A 27,727-nucleotide genomic window follows, 5' to 3' on the forward strand; every position below is an offset into this window, starting at 1 on the left:
GCGAGGTAGGGAGTGGGGTAGAAGGCATCGGTGGAGACCAAGTAAGTGCTTATTGCCCCTATGTGAAGTGCAAATTGTTAGAACATGAAGTCAAAGTGATTCTTTCTAGAGTGTTTTATTGAGTTCTACATTAGTACTAGACTACTTTATATCCTAGTGTGCCACATGTCACTACGGGACTTATCCCATATACATATGACACCTAGAAAATGTGTGCCTATTCTATAAAGGCATTGTACTTGTCTAGTCTTGTCATATCAGTCAACATCAAGCTATCTACATGTGAGTATTTTGGTTCATTCCTATTGCCTACTTCCATTTGAGTTCATTTCCATTATGCTTGTAATCTTTCCTTTCCTTTCCTTTCCTAGAGATAGCTTGCCACATGTTCATTCATGTGGTATCAAAACCACTGCTCCTTTGCTCCTAGAGTTTTTTTTTTTTTCAAGAAAATTATTTCATTAAGTATGAATGAAAACCGCGAGAGCAAGCTCAAATGTTGCTCTCTTGGTCACATATTGCAGATGCTTGGATTATAGGGGGCGATTTTAACATGGTTGAAATGCCCTCAGACAAAAGAAATGGTAGGGAAGGTGGCCTTCACTCCCTAGAGAGAGCAGTGTGGGATGCCTTTCTTTTTCAGTACAGCAGCAAGGATGCTTGGAATGATGATGCTTTTCGCACTCAGCCACATTCTCTCATGTTTTCTTGGTCAAACATGAGATTGCAGATACCTATACATGCACGGATTGACAGATTTTATGTGGATGATTGGGCTCTTGACAGAGGTGGTACTGTTTTACATTGCAGCTAGGGTGTCCACTTTGGATAATTTCCCGTGGTTTTGATGGTCTCAGATCCCCATGTGAGGCGCCGCTCTACCAATGTCAGGATTCCAGATTCTTTCTATGCAGAGGAGGGCCTTACAGAGACAGTGTTGAGGACCTGGGTATCTCATTTGCAGGATGGGCCGCTTTCTCCTTCAGACATAGCCGCAGCCCTCTCTGATATCAGTGACTTTTATCTTTCAGTTGCTCGTATCATAAGGGGTGAGATCCTCACACGTGAGATAGGTATCTGTCAGCAATTGGCTGCCCTCCAGAGGTAGGAGCAGAAGAGGCCTACATATACTTGGATTCAGGAGTGCCTTGCTGCAACAGCAAGGGCTCAGTAGCAGTCTCTTTTAGATCAGAGAGCAGAGTATGCCTTTCACACCAGAGAGTCATTTTGGACACATAAGGGAGGTAGGGTCAACAAGCAGTTCTTCTCTACTCTTGGCTCCATACATAGTAGGGAGAGCGTCTCACAGCTTGTTGACTCAAGCGGAGTTCTTTAAACACATCCAGAGGCCGTTTGCAGGTTGCCACCAATTTGTATGCCTCCATTCGTACAACAGATTCAGACACTCATGACACAGATGATGCTAGAGTGGTTATTTGGCGACACTTACCTGGATTGGTGACAGGGGATATGACTGTTTCACTTGATGCACCCTTCACCAATGTAGAGTTCAGGTCTTCCCTTCACAAGGGCAAGTGTCCTGGTTCAGATGGACTTACCCTCTTATTTTTTATTACTTTTTGGGATCAGATTGGGGATCATATTACCTCAGCCCTGCAGAGTGTATGGGACCCAGACGTGTCTACTGAGGCATGAGCAGCTCTGAAAGGAGTAAGGGGAACATCCTAGAAGGAACAAGACTCCACTGAATGTCCCCGTACATTGAAAGCTGGATCTGGATCATGTCTATCGAAAAACACCTGTGGGACAATAAGAGATAACCAAGCCATTGAACCCCAGGTCATATAGAAAGGTGTTATATGAAAGATGCTGAAAATCCTAGCAACACCTTTCCAGATCGTCCTCGCCTGTCTGCACTCCCAAAGGCAATGCTGTACTGACTCAACTACCATGTGACAACGAGGACAAGTGGGTCAGCCCCGAACCTGGATCTCCACACGTTCACTACAATCCCACCATGAATAGAAAGCCAAAAGAAAAGAGTGATCTTTCTATTCCTGAGGAATTTCCAGAGCCTACGCCAAAAGTTCTTCCGCACAACTGCGAAAATCTGAAAGCTATCCCAATGTGGCGCTCTAGAGGGCCTTCAACCTCTACTGCTGAGCTGAAATCTCCGGGCATTTCTAAGTGTGTAGCGAAAGAAGAGAAAGCTCTTCTCTCGGTGCCCCTCATCAATCAATTTCCACTCCAAGAACCTAATAGGGGAACCACCATACAGCCAGAGTCTCCAAGACCGCAGCGCAAGGAAAATAGGATCAGGGTCAAGATACCACTGTAAATCCCTGACTCACTCCATGAATCCTGCAATCTTGACAGGCTGAAATGCAACCTCTAAAATAATATCATCAGAAGATCTAATAAGTCTGCCTCACGAATGAACATTAAAGACAAGGGTATCCTCATGTGCATCCTGCAATGCAATGATCTGTAACGGAATGCCCGTCCCTGAGAACGCTCCCCACCAAGTGGACTCTGTAAGCCTGCCATGATGGTCCAAAATCGAGTCATTCCACATGACTAGCTACCTTTGAATCTCTTCACGAGAGGTGGGTGAAACTCTACGAAGTGTGTTTTTGAAGCAACCCCAAGATTTAATAATAGCAGCCATGAGAGGAAAAGGGGGATATTCAAGATGAGCTGAAGTAAAGATCCATCTACTGCTGTCCAACCAATCTCCCCCATGAGAAGGAGTGCAAGACTGAATGCTGCGTGAGAAAAAATCCTTCCAGGGCTACTATCCAGGCATCAATCCACGTACTACAAACTTGCAGAGCAAGGCCATACACTGCAAGCTCGGGTCAATAATATTCAGACCCCCTTCTCCTGTGGGGAGAATGAGGGTCTCCCAAGCACCCTGGCTACAACATCTGAGGTGTCATCTAAACCGCTCCATAGGAAGTTCCTGATAGGTCTCATGAGCTGAGCGATACAACCTCTAGATCTGCACCAACATGAGCAAACAAACCAAGCAGTGGCCAATAATACATGCTTCACAACCACAACTCTAGATGCAAGGTCAAGTTTGGTTGAACTCCAAAAGATGAGTTTCCTCCCAATACTCTTCAACAAGGGAGCAAACTGCTGTGCCGGAGATATGCCCAACCCAACTTGGCATCCCAAATATCTGACAGAGACTCCCCTCTGAATTCAAGTGAACCCTATGTCAACCCCCCAGACTCGAGTGTCCTCATCACTGATCCAAAAGCCATTGGATTTGTTCCAATTAATGTGTGCACCTGCCGCGATGCAAAACAAGTCCAATGCTGTCCTGAATGAATTCAGTGTCTATGGAGTGGCATCCAAAAATACAGCCGTGTCATCTGCCAACTCACTGTCTAAGAGCTCATCCTCCTGCCTTAGAGGAAGCCTGAGCCCTACGATTCCAGCTTGAGCTCTAATGTAATAGCTCATAGCCTCAGTCACAAAAAGGAATAAAAAGGGGGCTAGGGGGCAACCCTGACGGACTGATCTGGTAATCTCAAACCTGTCTCCCCTGACTCCACCAATAAGAACCTGGCTGTGGGCTGATTTGTAGAGGGCTGACACCCCTCTGATCCATGCATCTGAGAAGCCAAAGCGAGTATGTGTGCCCTCCAGAAAGCCCAGTCTACCCTGTCATAAGCTTTCTCAAAGTCCAAGAGTAGAATGGCTAGCCTGTGGCCATTATGCATGGCCCACTCCGAAGCCTCCCAAAATGAGAAGATGTTATCAAAGATGCTCCTGCCATGCACAAAACCCGTCTGTGTATCATGGATAAGACCTGGTAGAAAGGGCTGCAGACAAATGCTGATAGCTTTAGCTAGGATTTTGTATAAGGTACCCAGCAAGGTAATTGGTCTCCCCACTGAGACACTAAATTCCTGCAACCCCCTTTCGGAATCAAATGAATGAGGCCCTCCGACCATCTACTGGAGCTACTGTTGCTGTTCTACATCGACATCATGATCAGCATTTACCTCATCATTTTGCCCGCCATCTCTCAGCACTTACCTGCCTGCCATTACTCAGGTTGCCTGCCCGCCATCTCTCAAATAACTGCCCGTTATTTCTCAGATTGCTGCCCGCCATCTCTCAGATTACTGCCCGCTATTTTTTTGTCACTACCTGTGCCATCTTCTCCATGCTCTACATCGACATCATGATCAGCATTTACCTCATCATTTTGCCCGCCATCTCTCAGCACTTACCTGCCTGCCATTACTCAGATTGCCTGCCCGCCATCTCTCAAATAACTGCCCGTTATTTCTCAGATTGCTGCCCGCCATCTCTCAGATTACTGCCCGCTATTTTTTTGTCACTACCTGTGCCATCTTCTCCATGCTCTTCTCCTCCTCTACTGCCCGTCATATTCTGAAACAGATGCAGTAACTGTGCGAACTGATTCTGCTTGCATTTCCGCCCACAATTCTGCTCATTCTGCGTGGACATTGATGTCCTACCTGTGTGCTATTTCTGGTTCAGAATTGTAACGACTTTGCTGCTCCTATTCGTACTTTTTTTTATCAATACAGTACAACATTGTGTGCCCGAGGTATTACTCTCTATTTTCTGCCATGGATTTCTCCAAGTACAACATCGAGAAGCTCCAAACCTGCTCCAACTCATGAAGAAATTACCAAGGTGATCTTTCCATAGTTACACTTGCATTTCTATTCTTTTCCAGCCATGGATTCTTCCAAATCAACTGCCATTTCGTTCGAGAAGTTTTCTGGTAAGAACTTCCCTACATGGCAAACAAAGATGCGTCTTGTACTTATGAAAGATGGAGTGTGGCATATTGTTACTGGCAAGGAGAAAAAGCCATCATCAAATGAAAAGAAAATTGCACATTGGGAGAATCTGAATGACAAAACTCTTTCTCTCATTGGTTTTTTTTTTTTGCAAAAAAAAGACTTCTATTAAGTAAGAAAGAAACTCGCAAGAGTAAGCTCTGAGCGGAAATACATCATGCTAAGCATGTAATAAAAAAATGAGGTAGAAAGAAACCAAGGCTGAGGCTGAAAATGCCAACTCAACCCTGTAGAAGTCTCAGCAAGGAAGGGAGAGTCTCTCCAATCCCTGAGAAAAGTTAATCTCCTGGAAGAGGCTGCTCGAGAGGATCCCTGCATGGTCGCCCATATGGCCTTCAGAGTGTGTACCGTATCTGTCCAAGTACTGGCCAAGATCTGAGAAGGATGAACCTGCGAACCCTCCATAGCCTCAGTGCATCTGGCTCTCCAAATGTGCCATGTTGCAATGCTAGCTAAAACCTCCCATGGAGAGTCAACCGAGGCATCCCTAAAGAGAGTGGCTGGAACATCCTCTAAAGAGCACGACTCCACTCGGATGTGTAGAGCCCAAGACGAGTCATGTCTCTCGAAGAAAACCTGGGGCCTTGAAAGAGTGAGCCAAGCCACTGATCCCCAGGTCATATAGAAGGGGAGGCAAACAGAAGTGCTGAAAAGTCTTCCAATCCCCTTCCATATGATTCTCGCCTGTCTGCAATCCCAAAGGCAGTGCTGTACTATCTCCGAAGCAGAAAGGCAACGAGGGCAAGTAGGGTCAATCCCAAACCTAGATCTCCAATGATTCACTGCAATCCCACCATGGATAGAGAGCCAAAAGAAGAGTGATTTTTCTATTCCGGTGGGATTTCCAGAGCCTCTGCCAAAAAATTTGCTGCAAGTCTATAGAAATCTGATAATTCTCCCAATGAGGAGCTTTGGTGGGCCTCCAACCCCTACAGCTGAGCTGGAATTTCCTGGCAGTACTGACCGGGTAACGAAACAAGGGGATGCCTTTCTCTCGGTGCCCTTCATCTATCCACTCCCATTCCCCAGGGTCCCACTGCAAAAACTCAATTGGGACACCTCCATAGAGCCACAGCCTCCATGAGCCCAGGGTAATGAGTAGCGGGTCAAGATCCAAGTATCACTGTGAAAGAGAGCCATGGTCCATGAAGCCCACTACCCTGACTGGCTGAAACGGTACCTCCATAAAAAATTCCGTACAGGCCTCTTGAGCTGAGTGATACAATCCCTAGAGTGGCACCAACAAGAGCATACAAACCAAGCTGTGGCTAGAGGAACCTGGTTAACCACCACCACTCTGGATGCCAAGTCAAGTTTGGCTGAGCTCCAGAAAATGAGCTTTATTCTGATGCTCTCCAACACCGGAGCAAACTGTTGTGAAGGAGAGATGCCCACCCCTAATCTAAGGGTGTCATCATCGCAAATCCAAAAACCATTGGATTTATGCCAATTAATGTGTGCACCTGCAGCCATGCAAAATAAATCCAAGGCTGTTCGGAAGGAAGTGAGTGTCCTGGGGGAGGCATCCAAAAAAACAGCCGTGTCATCTGCCAACTCACTATCCAGGAGCTCTTCTTCCCGGCGAAGAGGAAGCCTTAGCCCATAAATATCAGCTTGAGATCTAAGGTAGATACTCATAGCTTCCACCACAAACAAAAAAAGCAAAGGGGCAAAAGGACATCCTTGGCGGACTGATCTACCGATCTAAAATCTGTCCCCTCTTACCTCCCCAATAAGCACCTGACTATGGGCTGATCTGTAGAGAGAGGATACTCCTCTAATCCATCATCTAAAAAACCAAAGCGAGAAAGAGTACCCTCTAAAAAATCCTAGTCTACTCTGTCGTAAGCTTTTTCAAAGTCCAAGAGTAGAATAGCCATCCTCTGGCGGCTCTGCATGGCCCATTCTGAGGCCTCCCAAAATGAGAAAATATTATCGAAAATACTTCTGCCATGCACAAACCCTGTCTGTGTGTCATGAATCAAATCTGGAAGAAAAACCTGTAGCCGCATATTGATGGCTTTCGCCATAATCTTCTAAAAAGTGCCCAGTAAAGTGATGGGTCTCCATTGTGACACTAGATTCCTATTACTCGCCTTTGGGATAAGATGAATGAGACCATCTGTAAGTGATTCAGGCATCTCACCAAAGTCCCACACGCCCTGCAGGGCTGATGTAATAAGATCACCAATCTACTCCCAAAAAGTAATAAAAAAAGAAGGGGTAAGTCCATCCGAACCTGGGCACTCCCTTGTGAAGGGCAAGTAATGTAGTCTTGAATTCTGCATTGGTGAAACGTGCATCAAGAGAAGCATACATCTCATCCTTCACCAATACAGGGATACACTGCCAAATAACCTCTCTGGCATCATCTATGGCTTGTGTGCCCGGATTTGCAATAAAAAGGGATGCAAAAAAATCTGAAGCTACACGCATGACGGCATCACGATCTGACTGTAACACCCCGTTTGAGTCAACAAGCTGCGAGACACTATCTCTACTATGTATGGCTCCATGAGTAGAGAAAAACTGTTTGTTGACCCTGCCACCCATCTGAATCCAAAAGGATTCCCGTGCATGAAAGGCATACTCTACTCTCTGATCCAACAATATCTGTATATGAGCCCTTGCTGCAGCAAGGCGCTTCTGAATTCAAGCATCAATGGGCCTCTTCTGCTCTTCCCTCTGAAGGGACGCTAACTGCTGGCGTATACCAATCTCACGTCTGAGAATCTCACGTCTCCTGGAATCAGCGACAGTATGATAATAGTCACTAATTCCGGATAAGGCTGCAACAACCTGAGATGGGCGGACAATTCCACCTTGTATGTGAGAAACCCAAATCTGTAAAATATCCTCCGTGAGGCTCTCCTCTGCATAAAAGGCATCCGGAATTCTGACACTGGCAGAGCGTCCTCTCTGATGAGGCTCAAAAATCTGCAACACCACTGGAAAATGATCTGAAGTGGTAACCCCAGTAGAAATAAATGCATACACATCCGCCTTTGTCAAGTGCCCAATCATCTACATAAAATCTGTCATACGTGCATGGATGGGCATGTGTACTCTCCTGTTCGACCAAGAGTACAGAGGTGACTGCGGCATAACATGAAAGGCATCATCAAGCCAAGTGTCCCTGCCACTGTACTGAAAGAGAAAGGCATCCTAGGCTGCCCTCTCCAAAGAATGAATTCCACCCTATCTGCCTCCCTTTTTGTCTGATGGCAACTCAACCATGTTGAAATCGCCACCAATGATCCAAGAATCTGCAATGGGGGCCCAAGATAGTAACTTCTTCCAAAAGGAGACTCGCTCCCCTCTGTTGTTGGGCGCATACAGATTGAGAAGACCAATCTTATGCCCTCCAATGAAAATAATGATCCACTGAACTCTAGAGCGGGAGATAATACCATGACTAGCAACCAAGGGTAAAATAGAAGGAGAGACCAAAATGCAAGTACCTCTCCTTGTGCCTATAGCAGGCGACCAGAAGGTATGTCCTGAAAGAAGTTTGCCAGATTTAGAGCAATCAGTGGCATCCAACTTGTGTTCCTGGATAAGAAGGATATCAATAGCACCTCTAGTGACACCTGGATGAAGCTGATTCCGGATCAGCTGCCTACGGCGACGGTGTGGAACTCTGCCTAGGCCCTGTATGTTCCAGCTGACTATCCTCATCAACAGGAGGATGATGGGTGGAAAGGCTTACCCGACCTAGTAGAGGAGAACGGCTTCCCTTGGGCCGAAACACTCCTACTGAGGGCAGGAAACTCAACAAGTGAAAGGATCCCCACACCTGTTGAGGGGGAGGCCCTATCAAAAGAAATCCCAATGACCGGGACCCCTAAGGTGGAGGGCACAAACTCCTCATCATCCATCGACTGAGATAGTACTAAGAAAATGTATGCAGTCTCATTACAAGGAAACAATATGTCCACTTGTCCTACAAAATGGAATTTGTATTTGAGACTGCTTCTTTTTAGTATATCCCAAACAACCACTGTGCTGGTTTTATTAAATTGTTTTTGTAAATCCCAAACGGTAAATCCCATGCTTGTTTTTTAGTATATCCCAACAACCACCGCGCTGGCAATAACTTATCCTGCACTAATCCTGCACTACTACCATGCTATCCCTACACTACTACCGTGCTACTACTACCGTGCTATCCTAAATTTTTTTGCACATTGCTATACTAAAACAATGCCCTTTAGACTGTTTATCGTTTCGTTAACCGTCAAATTTCATCCCATGCTTACTTTTAGTATATCCCAACAACCACCCGTTGGTTTCCCATAACAAATCCACATATCTTACAAATCCATTCATCTTGTAATAATAGAAGCAAACCACCGTGCTAGTGGCTGTTCATATCCTAGTGCAACCAACCACCACACTAGCGATAACTTATCTTGCACTACTACCCTGCTATCGCTATACTACTGTCGTGCTATCCTAAAATTTGATGCACAGTGCTAGTGCCCTTTAGACTGGTTATTGTTAACCGTTAGATTACAACCACCAAGCTACTTAAAACATTTAAGTACTAACATGGAAGAAGGTCTGCCAGTGCCGAAAAAGAGTTCCTGAGAAGCAAATCTGGCCAAGGAGTGCGAAGAAGACCTGCACTCGTAAAAGATGAAGGAGAAGGACCTGCCAGGCCTCTATCAGTTGAACTGGAGCTGGGGGCTAAGGAGGCCTGTGGCAGGGCTGACGAGGAATCTGGAGTCCTCATCTGTGCATGCATTCCCTCGGTCGTCCTGACTGTGCCAGGAACAGCAGTCTGTGGAGAAGAAGTATCGGTGGCCCCCTCATGATCATAAACCAAAGTGACTGGGGCTGGTACTGGTGCATCTAAAGGCCCCTCCTGAAGTGGAACTGTAGTGACTGGGGCTACAGCAACATCTACCTCTGGAGTCTGGATGGCGTCTATCTGAACCGGATCAAAGGTCTCCTCCTGAGGTAAAGGAGCCGCTCTGATCGCTCTCCATCGTGGTACTGGGTGTGCTGCGGGCTTTGGGTGCCTTGCTGCCCCTGGTGGTCCTGGGGTGTGCGAAGTAGGGCGCCCTGCTGCTCCTGGTGGTCCTGGAGTGCGTGGTACAGGGCGCTGAGGAGGTGCAATTGGGGTAGTACGTGAAGGAGCCGCACCAAAAGACCTCTTTAACTCGAGGCACCCCGTCCGCTCTGACTGCCTCTGCCGAGGAAGAAGGAATGCTAGGAAGTGGGGGGATCTCAGTGACCACTCCAAATGTGGCTCCGATAGTAGCAAGAAGTCGATGGTAGACCTGAGGAAGACCAGAAAATCTAATGAACAGTGATGTGACCTGACTGTCCTCCTCGACCGGATTGAAGCCCAAGATGTAGGGCAAAAGAAAGATCCTCCTCGAACCCAAAGCCAGAGGATTAGCTTTGAGAACAAGGGCTGTGGACTCGTGGGAGTCAAAAACCACCTTGAAGAATCCACGTTCCAAAAGTTGAATATCCCTGAGGTGTGGGGCGAGATCTCCTGGTAATGCCGCCAGCATCCAGTCTCTGGCCTGTGATCTGGAAGGGTGTGACCCAAAGATGCGGGCAAAAAGTGATGTGGAGCCTTCTAGTTCCACATCTTTCTTGAGCTGCTACAACTCGTCTTCTGAGAGAATGACGTTTCTCGTGGCCGGTGGAGGTGGACGAAGATTGGCTGAGTGGGGATCCATTCGCCAATCGGAGTGAAAGGGCCAATTCAAACACTGAAAAAGCTCCGTCTGTGAAACTGCTGCCTAGGACGCCCTAGAACACGGGCGCAGGAAGAAGGAGAACAGGAGAGGGAGGGAGAGAGAGGAAGAGAAGGAAAGTTAGGAAGGGAGGGGGCAGGGAGGGAGAGGGAGAGGGAGAGGAAAGGCGGGGGAGAGGAAAGGAAAGGAGGGGGCGGGAAAGGAAAAGAGGGAGGGGGCTGGCGGGGAAGGGAAGGGAGGGCGGGAAAGGAAAAGAGGGAGGGGGCTGGCGGGGAAGGGAAGGGAGGGCGGGGGAGAGGGAGGGAGGGGGCTGGTTAGGAAGGGTGGGGTGAAGGAGGGGGCGGGGGGGGGGGGGAGGGGAGCGGGGAGTGTAGGGGCAGCAGGTGGGGGGGGAGAGGGGAGCGGGTGAGGGGAAAGGAGGGGGCGGGGGAGGGGGAGGGAGGGGGTGGAGTAGGAGGGGAGGGGCAGGGAGGGCAGAGGCAGTAGGCAGGGGGGGAGAGGGGAGCGGGTGAGGGGAAAGGAGGGGGCAGGGGAGGGGGAGGGAGGAGGCGGGGGGGGAGGAGAGGGGAGGGGGAGGGAGGGGGCGGGGGGGAGGAGAGGGGCGGGGAGGGCAGGGGCGGGGGTAAAGGAGGGGGCAGGGGGAGAGGGAGGGAGGGGGGCGGGGGAGAAGGAGGGGGCGGGGAAGGCAAGGGCAGCAGGCGGGGGGGGGAGGGGAGCGAGAGGAGGGAGGGAGGGGGCAGCGAGGGGGGGGAAGGGAGAGGGCAGCAAGGAGGGGGAGGGAGAGGGCAGCGAGGGGAGGGGGCAGCGAGGGGAGAGGGCAGCGTGGGGAGGGAGGGGAGAGGGCAGCGAGGAGGGAGGGGAGGAGGAGGAGGGTGAGGGAGGGGCAGACGGAGGGGGCAGGAGGCTTCACGGGGAGGAGCAGCAGCTCCGATGTCTCATGATTCGACACCCCGGAAATTCTCTCTCATTGGTTTGGGGTTGGGTGATGAAGTTATTCATCATTTTGATTTTGATTCCACTGCTCACGAATTATGGGCTAAGTTTGAAGGATTGTTCGGCAACAAATTCATCAATTCAAAGGTATTCCTAAGACAAGAATTGTTCAAGCTGCAAATGAAGCATGAAGACTCTCTTCTTGCTCACTTGAATCATATGGAATCCCTTGTCACTCAGCTTACTAGTCTGAAGGCCCCTGTAGGGAAAGATGATCAAGTTATGAGCCTATGGTTGCTATGCTCATTGATCATGAAAGACAGTATGCAAACACTCCGGACTCCAGTGCACTGTACTCCAAGGGCAAAGGCAAATTCAAGCCTTTCAAATGCAATCACTATGGGAAGCTTGGTCACACCGCGGATTGCTGCTTCAAGAAGCTTGCCAAGCAACAAAACAAAGATCATGCCAACTTGGTTGGGGCTGCAACAAGTGAAGACAGAAGAAGATGATGCTTTGACACTGACTCATGCTCTCATTGCCAACATCAGAGATCTCGCTCTCCATTCAGAGGTCTATGTACCTGATGATCGGGACTTTTGTTTCTGATCTATTCTATGTGTGCTTGGGTACTCTGCCCTGGGTAGTTTCCCAAAAATGCTTGTAATAATGAGTCTTGTGTGCTTGAGTCAATAAAGGTTCACAGGCTTGGATTGTCCTCCTAAAATGTTACAATCTTTCCTGCTTTTTCATGTTTGACTCCCCACCATTCTGTTATGGAGTCAGAAGGGGGATGTACTTGTAAGACATTACAAAGATATGGTGTTGTAGGCATAAAGTCAACCCTATGGTTGACCAGTAGTACTTGGGTACTATATATACCAAGTACTTGTATTGTTTCATTTGAACATTTCTATTGGAGCTTTCTTGTGTGTGCACTCTAGCTCACTTGTGTTCACAACAACCTGTCTCCACTTTGTTTCCACATTTGGTATCAGAGCGCTTCTGTCTCTAGAGCCCATTCACGCGCTTGCAAGCTTGGTGCTCCAATGTGCGTTCCTAGTTCTCACATTCAGCTCTCCAACTTTCGTTTGAGGTAGCTCCAGCATTCAGCTTCTTCTCTAGTTCAGTCCGGTGCCTCGTTTCATCGCCAGAAACTTGTTTTAGAGTAGGAAAAAAAAAACGGTCCAATGGCTGTTTTTTGACCTTTTGAGGTCCAATTTCGACATTTTTTGAAATTTTTGAGGCGCATACAAACAAGCATGTCCCACACCATTTTAGGCGAAAAAAAATATTTGTACATACGTCTGTACGGATCTGTTCGTACAGTTTGCGCGACAATGCTGGGAGTTCGTACGACTTGTCAAAAGGTGATTTCAAGTAGTTTTGGGCTGTTTTTCAGTGTTTTTGCTCAAATCTGGACTCTATTCAGCTCCAGCCTCTCCCGGGTGTGTTCCAGTAGCTCCAAGCGTCTACATACTTCTCCATGCTCTTCCCTACACGTGTATTGTGTTCAGAAGTACTCCCGACAGCTTCATTCAAATCCAAGCAGCTCACTTCAGCTCCTTTGTCATCTCCAGCTTGCCCACAGTCCATGGACTGTTTTCAGATGGTTCTGGCCAAGATGCGCTTTCAGTAAGTGTTCTGACCTGTGTATTTCGCTTCGGAACTGTTTTTGTAGCCCATACTCTTGCACTCTCAGGTGCATTTGCAAATACTTTGCATTGTTGGGTGCATAGTGGCCAAGATGACCACCATTCGTTCTCTCATCTCTCTTGCTGCGTTTTATGGTTGGTCAATGCACCAGATGGATGTCAAGACCGCTTTCCTCAATGGAGGTCTTAAAGAGGAGGTCTATATACATCAGCCCCAAGGTTTTGAGGTGAAGGAACAAAAGCACAAGGTATGCAAGCTCAAGAAGGCTCTATATGGGCTAAAGCAAGCACCTCGTGCGTAGTATCAGAAGATACATCAGTTTTTGCTGTCCCAAGGCTTCGTAAACACTCATACAGAGCCAAATCTGTATGTTCTGCAGCAAAAATCAGAATTGGTCATGTTGGTACTATATGTGGATGACATCATACTCACTGGCAGTGATTTGCAACAAATTACAACAGTGCAGTCCGCTTTATGTCACAACTTTGACATGACAGATTTGGGCCTATTGCATTATTGTCTTGGCATTGAGTTTTGGCAGACCCATGATGGGATTTCTATGTCACAGACGAAGTATTCGAAGGGGTTGTTGCAAAAATTTAAAATGGAGAATTGTAAGCCTGTGGCTACTCCATTGGAAAAGGGACTCAAGCTGAGTAAGCATGATGCTGCTGAAAAGTTTGATGGCACTTTGTACAAGCAGTTGGTTGGCAGTTTGATATATCTATGCTCCACACGGCCTAATATTGCCTACGCCACAGGGCTTTTGAGCCAGTTCATGCATTGTCCCACGATCACACATTGGAATGCAGCAAAGAGGGTTCTCAAATATGTCCATGGCACTCTCTCTCTTGGCTTGCATTATGCTTCAGATTGTGATCTAGAGCTGAGTGGTTTCACCGACTCAGATTGGTCAGGGGACATTGACGACAGACGGGCCACTACTAGCTATTGCTTCTCATTGGGTTCAGCCTGTATCTCATGGCTCAGTAAGAAGCAAGAGCGAGTTACGCCACAGGGCTTTTGAGCCAGTTCATGCATTGTTGTCCCACAATCACACATTGGAATGCAGCAAAGAGGGTTCTCAGATATGTCCATGGTAGATGAAGGGCACCGAGAGAAGGGCATCCCCTTCTTTCGTTACACGGTCAGAAATGCCAAGAAATTCCAGCTCAGCTGTAGGGGTTGGAGGCCCACCAGAGCTCATCATTGGACTTTCAGATTCCTGCTGACTTGCAAAAAAATTTTTGGCAAAGACTCTGGAAATCCCACCGGAATAGAAAAATCACTCTCTTCTTTTGGCTTTCTATTCATGGTGGGATAGCAGTAAACCATTGGAGGTCCAAGTTCGGAGCTAACCCTTCTTGCCCTCGCTGCCTTTCTGCTTTGGAGACAATACAGCACTGCCTTTGAGATTGCAGACAAGCGAGAATCATATGGAAGGGGATTGCAAGACTTTTCAGCACTTTTGTTTGCCTACCTTTCTATATGACCTGGGGATCAGTGGCTTGGCTTACTCTTTCAAGGCCCCAGGTGTTTTTTGAGAGACTTGATTCCTCTTGGGCTCTTCACATCCGACGACACCTTGTGGAGTCGTGCTCTCTAGAGGATGTTCCGACCACTCTTTTCAGGGCTGCTCACTCCTCGGTCGACTCTCCGTGGGAGATCCTAGCTAGCATTACAGCATGGCACATTTGGAGAGCCAGATGCACTGAGGCTTTGGAGGATTCTCACGTTCACCCTTCTCAGATCTTGGCTAGTACTTGGACAGATAACTTGGACAGATACGATACACACTCTGATGGCCATTTGGGTGACCATGCAGGGATCATCTCGAGCAGCCTCCTCCAGAAGAGTTGCTTTTCTCAGAGATTGGAGAGACTCTCCCTTCTTTGCTGAGACTTCTACAGGGTTGAGATGGCATTTTCAGCCTCAGCCTTGGTTTCTTTCTACCTCATTCCTCTGAGGTGTTTTTTATTACATGCTTAGCATGGTGTATTTCCGCACAGAGCTTGCTCTAGCGGGTTTCTTTCTTACTTAATAGAAGTCTCTTTTTTGAAAAAAAAAAAAAGATATGTCCATGGCACTCTCTCTCTTGGCTTGCATTATGCTTCAGATTGTGATCTAGAGCTGAGTGGTGTACCGACTCAGATTGGTCAGGGGACATTGACGACAGATGGGCCACTACTAGCTATTGCTTCTCATTAGGTTCAGCCTGTATCTCATGGCTCAGTAAAAAGCAAAAGCGAGTCTCTCTTTCCTCCAGTGAAGCAGAGTACAAAGCTGCAAATTCAACCACTACGAAGTTAATGTGGTTAAGGAAGCTTTTGCATGACTTGCATCATGCACAGGATGGCGAAGCAAACTCTATCTCCTGTGACAGCCAGAGTTGCATTGCCATAGCCAACAATCCTATCTTTCATGCTCGCATGAAACACATTGAAACTCATTATCATTATGTACAGAATTGTATTTCCGATGGCTTCACTGATCTCATCTATTGTCCATCTGAGGACAATGTGGCGGATATCTTCACCAAAGCCTTGTCAGCAGATCTTTTCTTATGACATCGACATGGCTTGGGGATCAGAGACATTCTCACAATGTCAAGGGGGGTTGTGAAGTGATTCAATGCATTGTTTTCATGTACTCCCATAGGTTACATATCCATCTGGATGAATTTGTGCAACCATGGTACTTTAGGTACTGCAGGGTACACCTAAGACATTTCCAGGGTACTTTCAGCCATATCTTTGAGGGGGATTCGTAAGACATTACAAAGATATGGTGTTGTAGGCATAAAGTCAACACTATGGTTGACCATTAGTACTTGGGTACTATATATACCAAGTACTTGTATTGTTTCATTTGAACATTTCTATTGAAGCTTTCTTGTGTTTGCACTCTTGCTCACTTGTGTTCACAACCTGTCTCCACTTTGTTTCTACAGTACTGTGGGAGCCATGCATTGGCTTTGATAGGATCTCATTTTGCTCAAGTTGTCTAGACCTCTGAGTTGCCACATGTTCCTTCACAAATTGTGTGAGTCTGGAGAGTGCCTAAGGTCTAAATGAGGTTTGATTGTCTTGGCCTAAGGCTTTGATAAGGGAATGAAAGAGTGGTAAAAAGATCTGATTACGTGGCTAAAAAATCTCAAAATGAGGCAACGTGCTTGTTGCATGCATGGTGGCTATGCCATTTCAATCTCCATGCTTCTGGATGACGAGTTGGCGATGGCACGTGGGATTGCATTTGCTGGAAAGTTCTAAGAATGGACTGGGCTAGAGAGAACGGGCTGGATTCTATTGCAGTTGCATGAACATCGACGGATGAAGGCAACCATTCTTCGTACGTGTTTTTCGGCTGAGCGCCGAAGTTCATGATTGGGTTCGTACGTTGTTTCTAGGTTCACGGAAGATTGTTGCGGGTTGATAGATTTACATGGATGCAAAATTCCAGCAGACGCAAGACGTTGCCTTGCGCTGAGCATTGATGCCTTTCAGCTTCCCGTGTGTGTTGAGAGAGTCCGTCCATGTATGATCTTTTGCATGGACTATTGTGAGGTCGATGCTCGAGTTGTTGAGATTGTGTTCCAGTCAGATTGTGTGAGAGATTGTCTCGATTTTTATGTGCTCTTAATACCTGCTCTGGATACCAGTGCATACGCTCCATCTACATGAGTGCCACTCTATGTTACTAATCCCGTTGATGTCTCCTCTCATTTTCAATTCGAAGTTATAGTTGGTAATTGTGATAATTGTCTAAGTGGGAAAAGAATGAAGGTTGCCTACCATGTTTGTGGGCTTAACTGTGTGATGGTTGAATAAAAGGAAGACTTTTTTTTTTGAGTGAAGAAGATTGGTCAAACTAGAGCTATGCTATGATTGCTTGAGGGCAGTCCAATCATTCCCCTCTTTTCTGTTATTATCTATTTTGGCGATCCTGCTGGGACATTGTGCCTTGAATTGGGATTTGTATGAACCCGAAACAAGAAGACCCAAGAAGCATGGCTCAGGATTTTGCTCGCTTTTATGGTCTGCCTAATGACGAACCAGAGAGATTCATTGAAAGTTTGGAGTTCACAGCATTGATCAAAGATAGAAATTCCCCTGAGGTGCTGCTATAGATATTGTCCTTATGTCTTGTGGGAGAGGCACAAACATGGTTGCAGAATTTTGTTTCTGATTTTCGTGATTGGCAAGGTGTTCAAAGGAACCCTATGCTAAGGTGAGGGCTGCCTCTGTTGCCCGGTTTGTTTGCACTAGCTAGAGAGGCTGATGGTTTGTGAAGAGGGTTGTGTGCCTTGCAGCAGTAGAAGACCCTCAGTCAGTGGATGAATACTTGGGCAGATTTACTATGATGTGGAATAAGTGGCAATCGGCCTTGTTGCCAGAGGTCCTTCCTCGTGTGATTAAGAAGGATCGTTTTATAGCTGGACTGAAGTTTGACATTCGAGTAAAGGTGGAATGTAAGGAGCTGTCTACCTATGAAGATGCACTGAGAGTAGCTAGAGAGAAGGAACGGAAGCAAAGGAGGATGACCCAGTTGCGTTTTGAGATGCATGTGGTGAAGAGTACACCTGAAGTTACCCCTTATGTGGTAGAAGAGCCACCAAGGTTAGAGCCCAAGAAGGAGTCCATTAAAGATGAGATCCATGAGATGTTTGAACACATGAAAAATCTCAGCCTCAATTTGTGAAAGATCATAGTGGTAGGGAGAGAAGCAAGCTAACACTAGGAATGGAAAGGAAAGATAACAAGCATAATGGAATGAAATGGAAAGAAAATGAAAGCAATGGACAACTACTCACATGATACCAAAGAGCTTGATGTTGACTGATGTAATAGACAAAAGACAAGTACAACACTATATAGTGTGACACTAGACTCTAGAAAACCATAGTGTATATGAGATAACTCCCAATATGACACGTGGCATGTCTAGGACTCACTAGACTATAAAACACACCTAGAACACTCATTTTAGACTCACTTTGGCTTCATATTCCAACACCCCCCCATGAAGGCAAGGTGAGAGACTACTGGAATGGAACCAAGAACAGAACATGACAATGACAGTCATCAAACTGTGCACCCCATGTAACTCAGAGGCTAAAATCTGAGCGTGTTCAGAGGTTGATCCAAGCACTCTCATGGCTTAAGACTCAACATGCTCAAAGGCTCACATTATAGCATGGCTACATGACCAGCTCATAGGTCTAGGAATACACCAACATCCTGGAACTCGGCCAGGCTTGATAACGAGACCTATCAAAGCCAATACATATGGCTCCCACAGTACATCCCCCCTTGGCTTCATAATAGGACATGTTAGGAAGCCACAAACCAAAATATGAAAACCAATACATCTTTTTAAGAGGACTATCCAAGGCAGAGGACCTTTAGACTCAATGAAAACCAAACACTCAATACATATCATTTTAGGGGGACTACCCAGGGCAAAGGACCCCAAAATACATCAAGCTGTAGGAATAATAGATCAGAAACAAAAGTACCGATCATCAAGTACACAGACCTCTGAATAGAGAGAGATCTCTGATGTCGGCAGTAAGAGCATGAGTCGGTGTCGAAGCATCATCTTCTTCTTCGTCTTCACTTGTTGCAGCCCCAACCAAGTTGACATGATCCTTGTGTTGTTGCTTGGCAAGCTTCTAGAAGCAGTGATCCTCAGTGTGACCAAGCTTCCCACAGTGATTGCATTTGAAAGGCTTGAATTTGCCTTTGCCTTTACCCTTGGAGTACAGTACAGTGGAGTCCAGAGTTTTTGCATACCGTTTGTCATAATCAATAAGCATAGCAACCATATCATGATAACCCATTTGTGTCACACACAATGCTGGTATGCTCTCCCGGTACTTAGAATTTTCCTCAATGCTCGAGAGGAGCACAACAACTTGATCATCTTCCCCTACAGGGGCCGCCAGACTAGCAAGCTGAGTGACAAGGATTCCATATGATTCAAGTGAGCAAGAAGAGAGTCTTCATGCTTCATTTGCAGCTTGAAGAATTCATGTCTGAGGAATACCTTTGAGTTATGATTTTGTTGCCGAACAATTCTTCAAACTTATCCCATAAGTCGTGAGCAGTGGAATCAAAATCAAAATGATGTATAATGTCATCACCCAACCCCAAACCAATGAGAGAAAGAGCTTTGTCATTCAGATTCTCCCACTGTGGAATTTTCTTTTCATCTGATTGTGGCTTTTTATCCTTGCCACGCATAACATTCCACACTCCATCTTTCATAAGTACAAGACGCATAAACTTCTCGAACGAAATGGTAGTTGATTTGGAAGACTCCATGGCTGAAAAAGAGTAGAAATGCAAGTGTAACTATGGAAAGATCACCTTGATAAGTTCTTCATGAGCTGGAGCAAGTCTGGAACTTCTTCATGGCAAACAGAAGTAGAAGGACAGCAGCTCCAAGAGAATAAAGAGCAGAATATGAGCACCAACTTGCGGGCAGCAGCTCCAAGAGAATGCCGGGCAGAAGGAGCAAATGGCGGGCTAGAGCAAAGGTCAACAATGAAGAGGATGGACAGCTCCACGTTGAGCTGGCTGCATCATGCTTGGGCTGTCAAATCATTGAGCTCCAGAATAAAATTGGCGCACAGAAATAAATTTCGTCACTTCTTGCAAGGGCTATAACTTTTCACTGAAAACTCGGATTGCAATGATGTCAAAACGAAATTTGTAGTACTCAAGGTCCTATAGAACTTTGCTGAAGACACAAAGCCGTGATTCTGCTTCTAGATTCGGATAGAAGCGTCACATCATCCGCAAGTCACGGAAAGATGTAGCTGAAGGAAGGAGAAGAGAGGTGGCAAATCATGGCGTGGAGAAGAGAGCTCAAGGAAGAAGAGAAGAGGCCAGCCTTCCAAGGAGGAGGAGGTAGAGTAGCTTCATTGGCCTCCCTCACCTCAACCTCTTGGAAGGGAAAGGGAAAGAGAGAGTAAGGCTAGGAACATGGCTCTGATACCACATGAAAGATCATAGTGGTAGGGAGAGAAGCAAGCTAACACTAGGAATGGAAAGGAAAGATAACAAGGATAATGGAATGAAATGGAAAGAAAATGAAAGCAATGGACAAGTACTCCCATGATACCAAAGAGCTTGATGTTGACTGATGTAATAGACAATAGACAAGTACAACACTATATAGTGTGACACTAGACTCTAGAAAACCATAGTGTATATGGGATAACTCCCAATATGATACGTGGCATGTCTAGGACTCACTAGACTATAAAACACACCTAGAACACTCATTTTAGACTCACTTTGGCTTCATATTCCAACAATTTGATGGGTGATAGAGCACGAGGCAGAGCTCCGAGTGGTCGAGGATCAGAAGGCATGAATTCTTCTAGTGTTCCATCTTCATGGCAGGCAGGCTGTGGCCGAGGTATGTTTGCTCTTAATGTGCAGTGTTTTGTGGTGATTGGGGTCACTCCAACTCTCATTGTGATAAGACTCCCCGTTTGGGTGGGGAGGTGTACCCATTGCCATCTGGATTAAATAATCGTGCTAATGACCATGGTGTGGAAGTGAAAGATGCAAGCCAGCCAAGTACAAGTGTAACTGTCAAGGCTACTACAAAGAAGAAAGGCAAAGGAAAGGTTGTGAATTTACTTAGGCTGGAAGAGGATGATGTGAAAATCATGCCTTTAGGAAAGAGAGACCGTGATGAAGAAGTAGGGCCAAGTACAAAGAAGGGTAAGCATGCTGAGGATGTCATTACCTATCAGAGGAAGAAGACCAAGAAGCCAAGAAGGAAGTATAAGACTCTGGATTATCCTATTGGTAGGGAGCAAGGAGAGTATGACTTGGTGGAGGATCTTTATAGAAGGAAGCCGGATATTACTTTTAGGCAGATGATTGGTCTTTGTCCCAAACTAAAGGAGTGGCGGAGTGCAGTGAATCCTGGCAAAAAGAATGCTCAGAAGGAAGCTGGGAAGGTATTGTCTATTTTTGAATGTCCTCACATTTGCCCATCTGTGGAGGCCTAGCACAAGAGTTTCGACTTGGAGAGGCATACATTGATGGTGGTGCTCAGATTTGTGTCATCACTCAGTCTTGTGTTGAGAAGCTAGGCTTAAAGATATCTTCTCCCGCAAGTTTCCGCATTCCAATGGCCAGTCATGCGAAGGTAAAGAGCTTTGTGAATAGTGATGGGGCCGGATGTTGAAGTATTTAATGTGCATTGTAAGGTTGACTGCCATGTTTTGCCTGCTGGTTTGAGAGCCTATCCTTTGATTTTGGGGAGACCGTGGCTGCAAAAAGTGGGAGCAATTCAGAATTGGGATAATGAGGTCATCATTGTGCATGCTTCTTCTAGAAAAAGATGAGCTTTGATATCGCTAGTCATGTAGAAATTTCAGATGCAGAAAAGAGGGAAGAGGAAAGTGAGACATCCAGTGAGGAAGAGAGCAGTTTAACTTCAGAAAGTGATGAGGCTGATGTGACACTCATTGGTGGTGTGGAAGATTTGCAATTGGGTCAAGAGGCAGCTGCTGTAAATGAGGAAGAAGAAGATGGCATGAGGTGAGAGAGAGGTTTATGCAGCCCAAGGACCCTCAGGAGTCCATCCAGGAATTGGTTGAGCAGACATTGAGTCATGATCTCTCTGCAGAGGAGAAGGAAGAATATTGTGGAAGTATTCTAATTTGTTTCTCACATCATACGAGGAGATAAGAGGATTCAAGGGGAGGCATTGAGGATTGAATTGAACGAGAATGCTAAACCAATATTTCAGAAGAAGAGGAGGTTGAGTTCTGAGCACCAGACAGAGGTGATGAGAGAGGAGATTGTCAAATTACTCAAGGCTGATATCATTTATCTAGTGGTTCATTCACATTTTTGCAAAAAGTAGTGCTTGTTATATTACTTGAAAAACGAGAGTACAAGAAGGCCTAAAGGCCAGCGGGCTGCAATCACGAAACGGATGCAGCCCGGGGTAAATAAAAATAAATTACAAGCCTCTCAGGGCATAATCATCTGAGTGTGGACAAACAGCCACAGTGGGGGCGAGTAATGCCACTGAAGACTCTGAGCAAAGTGCTGGAAGAAAAGCTCCTGATGGTCCCAGTCGTGAAGAAAGCGCCGTCTCTTCTCCTTCCCTGCCCGGGAGTCCCCCTGAATCTGATCCCACTGACCCTTGAGCGTGTGAATGATCGTGCTCCAGATGTCCGCGAGGGTCTGAGTAGCGGAAGAAGCCTGATCTCCTAGGGTCTGCGCGCATCTAGAGGTCCGGATGTGCCAGCCTACGATACTCCCAATGATCTCCCAAACTGGGTGCCGAGTCATCGCTCCTGCATCTGTCTCTGTCAGATGCCAAGGGAAGCTTTCCATGTGTGCCCAGGTGGCCTGCGTGATGAATCCTGCCAAGAGAACTCGTAGGCCAGGTGATGTCCCTACACCAACAAAAAACTCCCCAAGTGACCCATCCTAGCTCGGGTGCCGCCCTTGCTAAGATCCCCATGGCTCCCTTCCACACTGTCTGAGCATGCGAACAGCTCCAAAGGCAGTGCTTCAGGGATTCCTCATCCTGAAAACACATCTGGCAGTGCCCCTCCTGCCCCATCTGCTTCAGCCAGCTCCCAACTGGTAGCCCCTTATGGACCACCATCCAAAGAAAGTAAGAGATCTTCCTCGGCCGCCAACTTGCCCATAGAGTCTTCCAAAATGTACGAAGAAAGACCAGAGATATCCCCTGGGCATACCAGCTATGTGCCTGGGTGGGTAGCCTGCGCTGAAGAGCCCCAAGAGCACGCCTACCGGTACGCGCGCTATATGAGAAGAAGGGGGTAAGGTTCTTTGAAGCATCAAGTGGTGGCCAACGCCACTCCCCTGGGTCCCACTCCACCTCTATCAGGGAACGGCCCTCCCAAATCCAGAGTCTCCAGTCCTGGGCCTGCTCAACCAAGGGGTCCAAATGCCATGCTTTCCCTTGCAGCCCTATAATGCGAAGGCGCTGCCAGGGAAGCTGGGGGTCGATCACAACCTCACTGCTCTGGAGGCGGCTACCATCAGTGACGGAGAAGAAATGAATCGAGGAGTCCGAGAAAAGGCCTGCAACCACCAAAGGAATGCCGCGCGGTGTGAACTGCCCTAGCCACCTCTCATCTCCTGGGAGGAGCTGTCTGGTGACTGTGGGAATCCTCCAACCTGCAGGAATGGCAGCATCAATCTCCGCTCGCCGAGCCTGGATCCCTCGTGCCATACCTACTACTGCTGCCAGCTCTTCTGGGCCCAACTGTCTAAAGACTCCCTCCAAACCCGGAGCGAGCGCGTAGGCCCACTCGCCCAGATCGCCCATGGGATATGGGATCTCTCTCCAAGCTGGCAACCTGTATCATCTATCACCTGGCTGCTGTCTGTCCATCTCCTCTTGGCAACTGGGGGGGACCTGGGAGAGGCTGTGCCGCAGCTTCCTCCAGACCGAGAGGAGGCTGCGGAGGAAGGGGAAGCGGGGCTGAAGTGAAAATCCACCGGATAGAAGGCTGCCAATCACCCCCTCTCTGGGGGGTACACGCGCTGAGACCCTACTGAAGCAAGAGCTTCCACGTCTGCCCTCCTAGGGTCAGACCGCGGATGACTAGCTTGCCAAGAAGTGCCTGACTCTGAAGTTCTGGATCTATGATGCCGAGACCGCCCTCTGTCTGGGGGAGAATGACCGTCTGCCAGGCGACCCGGGCTCTGCGTCTGAGCCAGACCAAAGAAAGTTCCGCATCAGTCTCCTCAACTGGGCTACGCACGATCTCGAGAAGCACCAGCAGGAGGCCACATACCAAGCGGTGGCTAGAAGGACCTAATTGACCACAAGGGCCCTGCCTGCCAGAGATAGCCGAATCGTGCTCCAAAAGGCTAGCTTCCGTCGTATGGAAGCTAGGACCGGTAGGAACTACTGAGCCGGCGTGGTATCCAGCCCTACCTGGAAGCCCAGGTAGCGTGTCGTCTGTCCTCTAGGGATCCAACGAAACCCCAGGAAAATACCCCACTGCGAGCTGGCTCCAGGATCTGGCTCCAGGATCCATAAGAAAACCAACTGACTTATGCCAGTTGATTTTCGCCCCAGCGGCTAGGCAGAAAACCTCTAGAGACAGTCTCACTCGCTCCAGTGACTCAATATCATCCTGCACATAGAGGGCCTTGTCGTCTGCATACTCGGAGTCCAGAAGTTCTGCATCATCCCTGATAGGGAGGCGCATCCCACGAAGACCAGTGGTACGGGCTCGTAGGAAGTGAGCCATGGCCTCCGCAAAGAAGAGGAAGAGGTAGGGCGCAAGCGGGCAGCCCTGACGTACCAAGCGCTCGAGGGTGAATCTCTCCCCCATCCTACCACCGATGATAACCCGACTAGAGGACGATCTGTAGAGGCTAGCAATACCTCTAATCCACTCGTTCGAGAAACCGAACCGAGAAAGTGTGCCCTCCAAGAAGGACCAGTCTACCCTATCATACGCCTTCTCAAAGTCAAGAAGGAGTATGGCTAGGTGCTGGCCACTATGCTGGGCCCACTCTGTCGCCTCTGAGAACGTGAAAATGTTGTCCAAAATACTGCGATCCTGGACAAAACCAGTCTGGGTGTCGTGGATCAGGTCATGTAGCAGGGGGCGGATGCGGCTACTGATCATCTTGGCGAGGATTTTGTAGGCAGTGGGAAGGAGGGTGATAGGGCGCCACTATCTGATCTGCTTCATTCACATTGGGCCAGCCTAGTGGTAACTGTGCCAAAGAAGAATGGAAAATGGAGGTGTATATGGACTATAAGCCCTTGAATGTTGTTACCAAAAGGAATCTTTATCCTTTACCACAACTCTGATGAGATATTGGCAGCATTCCTAGATAAATTCTACAAGGTGCTTATTGATGACATCTGTGTTTATAGTGGTCATAAGGAGCAATTAGAGAAGCTGGATCAAGTTTGTTAAAAGATAGACGAGAGTGGAGGTCAGTTAAATTCGAGAAAGTGTCAATTGGCAAGGACTAGTTTCAAAGTATTGGGTCATGCAGTATCTGAAAATGGTATTGAGCAGGCCCAACCAAAGTCAAAGCTTTGGTTGCACTTTCTCCATCAAATACCAAGGAGTTGCATAATTTTTAGCAGAAGGTGAAGTATTTGTCTCGGTTTATTCACATGCTGTCTCAAGTGTTGTTTCATCTTCAACAAGTTGCAAAGCATGGTCCTTTAAGCAGGGTGAGAGTTTGCAATGTCTACTCTGCCAATCGTGTGAAGAATAAAGCTGAAAGGAAATACACAGCTGTTGAATTGACACTTGCAAGTTGAAGAGACATAGTAGCTTGGAAATATGGAAAGCATAATGAAAGGCAAAATGGAAAGGAAAGAAAGTACAAGTGCAAGGCAATAACCAAAATACTCACAATGTATTGATAGCTTGATGTTGACTATTTGTTAGACAATAGACAAGTACAACACTACATAGTGTGCCACTAGACTCTAGAAAGTCACAATGTCTATGGGATATCTCCCAATATGACACGTGGCATGTCTAGGACTCACTAGACTATAAAACAACACCTAGACCCCCTAGAACACTCATTTTAGACTCACTTTGGCTTCATATTCCAACACAAGTTTGATGTATGCTTGTAGAAGATTCCGATCTTACTTGATATCTGTGTCTTTTATGGTGCTTACCAGTTGTACCTTGCTTCCTCAATTGTTGAATAGTGCTAATCTTTCTCGGTGCATTATAAAGTGGGTGACTGAATTACAAGAGTATTCATTTACTTTTCTAGTTGAAAACGCATCATTGGTGGATTTGCTTACTTATAAGGAGGTTCCTATTCTTGTCAAGAAGGTTGAACTGCATACAGATAAAGTGGAGGAGCAGGTATTGGATGATGCATTTGTGGTGCACTTTGATGGTTCTTTTAAGAAGAGCTTCAATCAAGCTACAGGTGTGTAGTACATGATCCAGGAGGTAAAGAAGTCTAAAGGATGGGTTTTCAGCTCAAGGCAGGGAGCAACAATGAAGCTGAGTATTCTGCATTGTACAAAGGGCTGAAGGTATGCATTAATATGGGAATTCGAAAGCTTGCAATTAAATGTGATGCTTTGCTGGTTGTTAAGCAGATGTTGGGTGTCTGGAAGACAAAACGTGCACATCTAAAAAGCTGGGTGAATACCATAAAGTTGTTGAGACATTTTGAAGCATGGAGCTTGCAACATGTGGAAAGAGGCCAAATGCAAAAGCTCATGATGCTGTCCAAGGACTGTTTGATGCTCATGTGAGTGAAGTGAAGGTTCAAGAGCCACTCTATAAAGGTAGGGAGTCCCTGGCCAAAGAAGAGAGTTTTTTGTGGATGACTGGGAAAGTTCCTGGAGATGTTCCTAAGCAGAGAAGATATCATTTGTGAAGGCATGTCAACCATATTGCATGATTGATGATGTATTGTATATGAAGGGTGCTGATTTGATTCTCAAGAGAGTGACCTGTGGGGAGAGGAGGCAAGGAAGGGGGGGTGCAAACGGGAGGCAAGAAAGCCACATGATTGTTCTTAGGTGAGATTATTTTAAGCCTTCGTAAAAAACGTAAAAAAGCTAACATCAAACGTCTTCAATCAATCACAACCTGCACCAAAACAAGAGTTGCAAAATGTCAAGTAGACCAACACCAGGGTATATTACTGCCTGAACTGACACAAACAGCAAGCTTCATGTGCATGCACTGCCTGTGTCAAGATTTCCACCAAAGCATTCCTTCACATGTGTTCACACCTTGACCCTAGAAGCTCCTACCACAATTGGCATCTTGCCAATTGTCCATTCCTTATGCTACTCCCCATAAGGTACCTTCATGCCCTCTAAAGAGATCAGCAATAAATGCTATGCATATTAATCACCCCCAGGCAATTAACAGCCTTTATCTAAATACACTGCATGCATAAGGACACCTAAGGACCCCCATGATACTTGTCATAGGCAGCCTATGATCCCTCCTAGGGCGAAAGAAGACTTGGAGATCATTGACCCAAACATGCAGAGCCATGTTTTATTGGCAAGCTTATTTGACACTAGAAGTAAAGGGGTGGAAGCGATTCTTACAACATGGCATTTCCCACGATCCATAAGGATAAGAACCTCATCTTTGACCTTCAAACTGATGGTAGAGAATATTATTTCAAATATTCACAAAACTTGACATTTTTTCTCTCATGAAGTATTTTCCTGGCATAAAATGTTTCCGAAGTATCTCATGCATCCATAGAAATTGCATCACCCATACAAGCTGGGATTATACTATTTCATACCATAAAAGTGATAACACATAAAACATTCTCACACATTTGGACTAAATTAGCCCTTTTCTAAGTGAAAACACCCTTAAGGTTTGTCCTCTCATGAAGTGTTTTCTTGGCATAAAATATTTCCGAAGTATCTCTTGCATCCATATATCCATACGAGGTGGGATTATACTATTCCATACCATAAAAGTGATAACACATAAGGAAGGGCATCTAGTGACTTTTATTTCACTATTATATCCGGATATCTGGTACATTCTTGCCTCTTGCTATATTCAACAGTTGTATCACATTTCTTTACTTAACAGGAAAATCTATTCCA

General features: G+C 46.7%; 1 protein-coding gene across 5 annotated transcripts in view; it reads right to left on the bottom strand.

Annotated features, from left to right (window-relative positions):
* LOC147880635 (uncharacterized) overlaps nt 1–27,727 on the bottom strand; it is a 159,367-nt gene that overhangs the window by 113,737 nt on the left and 17,903 nt on the right. The gene's annotated exons all lie outside the window — the stretch shown is intronic.

Source organism: Dipteris shenzhenensis, chromosome 32, assembly GCF_047967505.1.
Source record: "Dipteris shenzhenensis isolate YYH24624 ecotype China chromosome 32, Dip_SZ_1.0, whole genome shotgun sequence".
NCBI lineage: Eukaryota > Viridiplantae > Streptophyta > Polypodiopsida > Gleicheniales > Dipteridaceae > Dipteris > Dipteris shenzhenensis.